Source organism: Odocoileus virginianus, chromosome 27 (genome assembly GCF_023699985.2).
Source record: "Odocoileus virginianus isolate 20LAN1187 ecotype Illinois chromosome 27, Ovbor_1.2, whole genome shotgun sequence".
In the NCBI taxonomy this organism is placed as follows: domain Eukaryota; kingdom Metazoa; phylum Chordata; class Mammalia; order Artiodactyla; family Cervidae; genus Odocoileus; species Odocoileus virginianus.
The window spans coordinates 10,676,447-10,681,298 of record NC_069700.1 but is presented as its reverse complement, the minus strand read 5'-3'; the positions used below and the strand labels follow the sequence as shown (position 1 = coordinate 10,681,298).

The following is a 4,852-nucleotide window of genomic DNA, read 5'->3' as shown; positions in this document are numbered from 1 at the left end:
TTCTCTACCACCGAGCCACCGGGGAAGCCAGCTGGGTGTCTATGACTTTCATCTAAAGGAGCCTCAGAGAGTCCAAGGTCAGGCTCCTAGAAGCCGTCATGTATTCATATTACAAGGACTTTGCTTTACACCCTATGTCGAGGCAGCACAAAGCTGGCTTTCAGTCTGTACTCAGAGACCCACAATAGAAGAAAATGATTGGCTCCTTTGAGTTTTGAGTGAGGTGTCAAACTACTAATAAGTTGTTGGACTTTTTTGTTTGTTTGGCCACACCATGTGGCCTGTGGGATCCTAGTCCCCAGACCACTTCAGTTTGAAATGCAGACTGTTAACCCCTGGACCACCAGGGAAGTCCTTACGCTGTCTGATTTTTTTTTTCTTTTTTGAGGAGTGGGAGAGTCACCTGCTACCCATTGAAAGGATTTTTTAATTTTTTTTTGGATTATCAGAGCTCCTGTGATACAAAAGGTTTTCAAATTTGGTAGGATCATAGAAAGGGCTTCCCAGCTGATGCCATTGTAAAGAATCCACCTAGCAGTGCAGAAGATGTAAGAGACACAGGTTCAACCCCTGGGTCAGAAAGATCACCTGGAGTAGGCAATGGCCACCCACTCCAGTATTATTATCTGGAAAAAAAAAAAGATATGGAATGCTTCAGGAATTTGCATGTCATCCTTGCTCAGGGGCCATGCTAATCTTCTCTGTATTGTTCCAGCTTTTAGTATATGTGCTGCCAAAGCGAGCATCCGCTCCAGTATTCTTGCCTGGGAAATCCCATGGACAGAGGAGGCTGGCGGGCTACAGTCCTCGGGGTTGCCAAGAGTCAGACATGCTGAGCTGGAGCACCCCCACACAGCCACATACACAGGGTAACAGAAATCTTGATGCATAAGTCCCTCACTGTCTAAATAAGTAAATGGAAGCCTGGAGAGGTTAAGTAACTTGGATAAGTGATTAATCTTCTTAGGAGAAAAACCAGAATTCTAAACCTTGCTGTCATTGGAATTCTCTCTGATTTTTGGATTTTCAGCAACATAAACTGCACACAGTGTTTTTTCTACATAGATATGCAGAATCGGAGAGTCAGCAGCTGATGTCAGCTCTCCTGACTCCTAACCAAGTTTGGTTTTCCCATTGTTATCATGCTTTTTCCTACAAGTAAACACTTTTCTTGTAACCAAGGTATTTACTTATCTTACTGTAATGTATATAAGCATATGACAAACATACAGTGTAGAATTCTAGCCCTATAGGATGTTACCAGGGGGTAATGTGGAAAAAGAGGTTCAGTATTTAATTAAATTTATGAGTTAAATGGGTTTCTTTATTGCAATAGATCTCAAAGCCATCAATAAGCTATTTTGCAATATAAATTGCAAAAATAAATTGCAATATAAATTGCAATATAAATTGCAAAATAAAGGGAATGGTTAGATACAGGGTACAGTGTTTTCCAAACTTATCCAGCCGCAGGTCTGCTGCTGGAAATACTGTTCTGGCAGCCTGAATGTTCATATTTTTTCCTTTTCCCCCATGATTCCATTCTGCCCTTTTCTTTGGTGTTCTTGTTTCTGGGTCTTCATTTTTTAATTTTTACCTTCAATTCTCATCCTCCCTCGCAGTCTTCTGTCACTCCAAGTTCCTACATTTGGGTGCTTTCCAGTGATAATTTCCTTTCTGTCAGTCTTTGTGTGTGGCCTTTTTTGGGGGGGTGGGGGGAGGCGGGGGAGGGGTAAAGAACGCCAATGAGCCAGTGTCTCTTGCAGGTTTAGGGAAGAATGACCAACCTGGACTCACTCAGATCAGCCTTTCCTTAATTGTATCTCAATATATCTGCCGGAGAAGGTAATGGCACCCCACTCCAGTACTCTTGCCCGGACAATCCCATGGACGGAGGAGCCTGGTAGGCTGCAGTCCATGGGGTCACGAAGAGTCAGACACGACTGAGCAACTTCTCTTTCACTTTTCACTTTCATGCACTGGAGAAGGAAATGGCAACCCACTCCAGTGTTCTTGCCTGGAGAATCCCAGGAACAGCGGAGTGTGGTGGGCTGCCGCCTATGGGGTCGCACAGAGTCAGAAACGACTGAAGCGACTTGGCAGCAGCAGTATATCCACACCCCAAGGTGGGCTTGTGGGAAAGAGCAGCTCGTACCGATGCCTTCCAGGGCCTGCCCAGAAGTGCCAAGAGAGCCGCTGTCCCCCTTTGTTGAATCCTCCTCACCTTTCCAGGAACAGCCCAGCAGTGAAACTTCTCTGCATATTATCCAGCCATCGGAGGTTCTCTCCAGACATGAGGTGTCTCACCAGCAAGCCAGTTCCAGCCCCACGTTCACCCTTTTCTCTCCAGACACAGGAGCTCTGTGTCCAAGGTGGCATTTACACTTTCACTGTGCTCTGCATTGTTGCTCCTGCTGTGGTTTGGGCACTGCTTGCGGGATCTTAGTGCCCTGACCAGGGATTGAACCCGTGCCCCCTGCAGTGGAAGCCCAGAGTCCCTACCACTGGACCCCCAGGGAAGTCTCAGCATTTATACTTTGACTCGGAGACTCAGCCTCCGGATTAAGAGCCCCAGCAGTTAACTCTGAATGTGTTGCTGTCTTCCATCTTTCTCAAGTGTTCTGTGTTTTCTACATCTGCCTTATTGTATCCACAAAATTCTAGCAGTAATTCTGAACATACTTTACACATAGGTATGATTTCTCTTCATTTAGAGTGGTAAGATTTAAAATCCCCTAATTTTCAAGGTTCTTTACAGACTTCATGGTAGAGTTTCGAGGAGTACCATGCTTCTTCCATCAAATAAATGGTGTCAGAACCTGCATTCATGCTGATTCCATTGAATGAACACCTCATGAACTTTTCTCCTTCTCACACTTTTCCCCCCAGAATTTTTCCTATTCATTCTGACACTGAAATGCATCCTACACAAATCACTTTTTTTGAGGAGTTTTGGGACCGTGGCTTCATTGTGGAGACCACAAAGCCAAACAAGCCATTTCCAAGGCCAGGTGTGGATTATTGACACGTAGCACTTTTGGTGGGCTTCTCGGTGGCACTAGTGGTAAAGAATCCACCTGCCAATGCAAGAGATGTGGGTTCAATCCCTGGGTTGGGAAGATCCCTTGGAGCAGGAAATGGCAACCCACTCCGGTATTCTTGCCTGGAAGATTCCATGGACAGAAGATCCTGGTGGGCTACAATCCATGGGGGGTCCCAAAAAATCAGACACGACTAAGAACACATACAGCAGGATGTACAGGATAAACAGGATAAACTTAATACTCATCCATGTTCATTTCAAAATTTGATACTATCTGTAAGAGTAAATAGAAAGCAAATTCTGAAATGTTGATGGTAAGCAGACTTTTCATGTTTTCTATTTTAATGGTTTCCTAGAGACACACATACCCTTCTTATTATTTTATATTGAATCAGGCCTTCCTATGGCTGTTTCTTGACACACAGGGCCATCAGCTAGTAGCTGACCATATGTCATCTTTAAGCATTTTGGCATATGTTGGGATTTGTCCATAAGGAGTATAGACTCTAGCTGGAAATAGGTAGAGAGCTACAACCAGCCACAGACTCTCCCGTGTACCCCTCATCCAGCCATCCAGCCATACCTTTGGGACTCACTAAGTGGTGACATCCAGTGCATACTCGGAAGGCCCTCTCCAGGTGCAACTGAAGGAAACCGTAGCAGAAATGATGCCTGATCTGATAACACCCAGATCCAGGAAAGACGAAGCTAAAGAAGGTTACTTCTGCTATATATCTGAGCCTCAGGTAATCTGATCAGTACTACTTGGCTGGCTATTAGTTTAACTAAGTTACTCGTTTGGGCTCAGGTATCACGTCAAGGTGTTAAATTTAATCTCTAAAGACTTATGTGGTTTGGACTCAGAATGTACTATGAACTCAACTTCTTTCCTTTCTAGTGTTGCATCTAAACTCTGTAACTGACCCAGATTTCAGGACTTGGCTGGGAACCACAGGGAAGGTTTGAGGCAGATACAGGATTCAGTTCAGGACGCCTCCAGTTCCGGTCTGGCTCTTTATTTATTTACTTTTTGGTTGCACCAGGTCTTCATTGCTGCTCATGGGCTTTCTCTAGTTGTGGCAAGCGGTGGTGGCTTCTCTTGGGGAACACAGTTCAAGGGCTTCAGTAGTTGCGGCACATGGGCTGACTCGTGGCTCACAGGCTTACTTGCTCCATGGCAAGGAGGATCTTTCCGGGCCAGGGATCGAACCCATGTCCCTGCATCACAGAGTGGGCTCTTAACTACTGGACCACCAGGGAAGCATTGGTCTAGCTCTTGATAGTCCAGCTTGTCCAAGGTTTCCAGTTTTCTGTCTCCCCTGTGATCTGAATGAAACTTAAAACCGTTGGACAATAGAGTACCAGACTTTCATCACGAGAGTCCAGGGTTGAAGTCTGTTCAAAATCATGGCTCTGTTCCTTTCTTCTATCGTCATAGATAAACATGGCCACAGTGGCGAATTCCAGTGGCCAGTTATTAGCTCACACTCTTCTTAGGATACTATTAATCACTTTGTAAGCATTCAAGTAACTTTTTGTTTGTCTTCTTTTCCTTCCTTGGACTAGAGTGTTCTCTTTCATACATAGAATAATACAAGCAATTTCTACCTCTTTTCTACATAGAAATTTTGGCCTTGGACACACCACTAACAATCATAAATCCAGAGGTTTCCAGGGCATCATTCAGGTAACACACTGGATTAGCCAGGATTGAGAACCACTGACTTAGATGAACCAGGACTTATCCCCGAACCACATCAGGGAGAAGTGAAATCAGAGGTCAGCCAGAGGACAAGGGGAAATAGCCCT

General features: G+C 44.8%; 1 non-coding gene across 1 annotated transcript; it reads right to left on the bottom strand.

The window, feature by feature from the left end:
- Positions 1 to 638: 638 nt before the first annotated feature.
- LOC139031649 (U6 spliceosomal RNA) lies at positions 639 to 746 on the bottom strand. The gene has a single exon (XR_011484154.1). It is a non-coding gene; the product is annotated as a U6 spliceosomal RNA (small nuclear RNA).
- Positions 747 to 4,852: the final 4,106 nt, after the last annotated feature.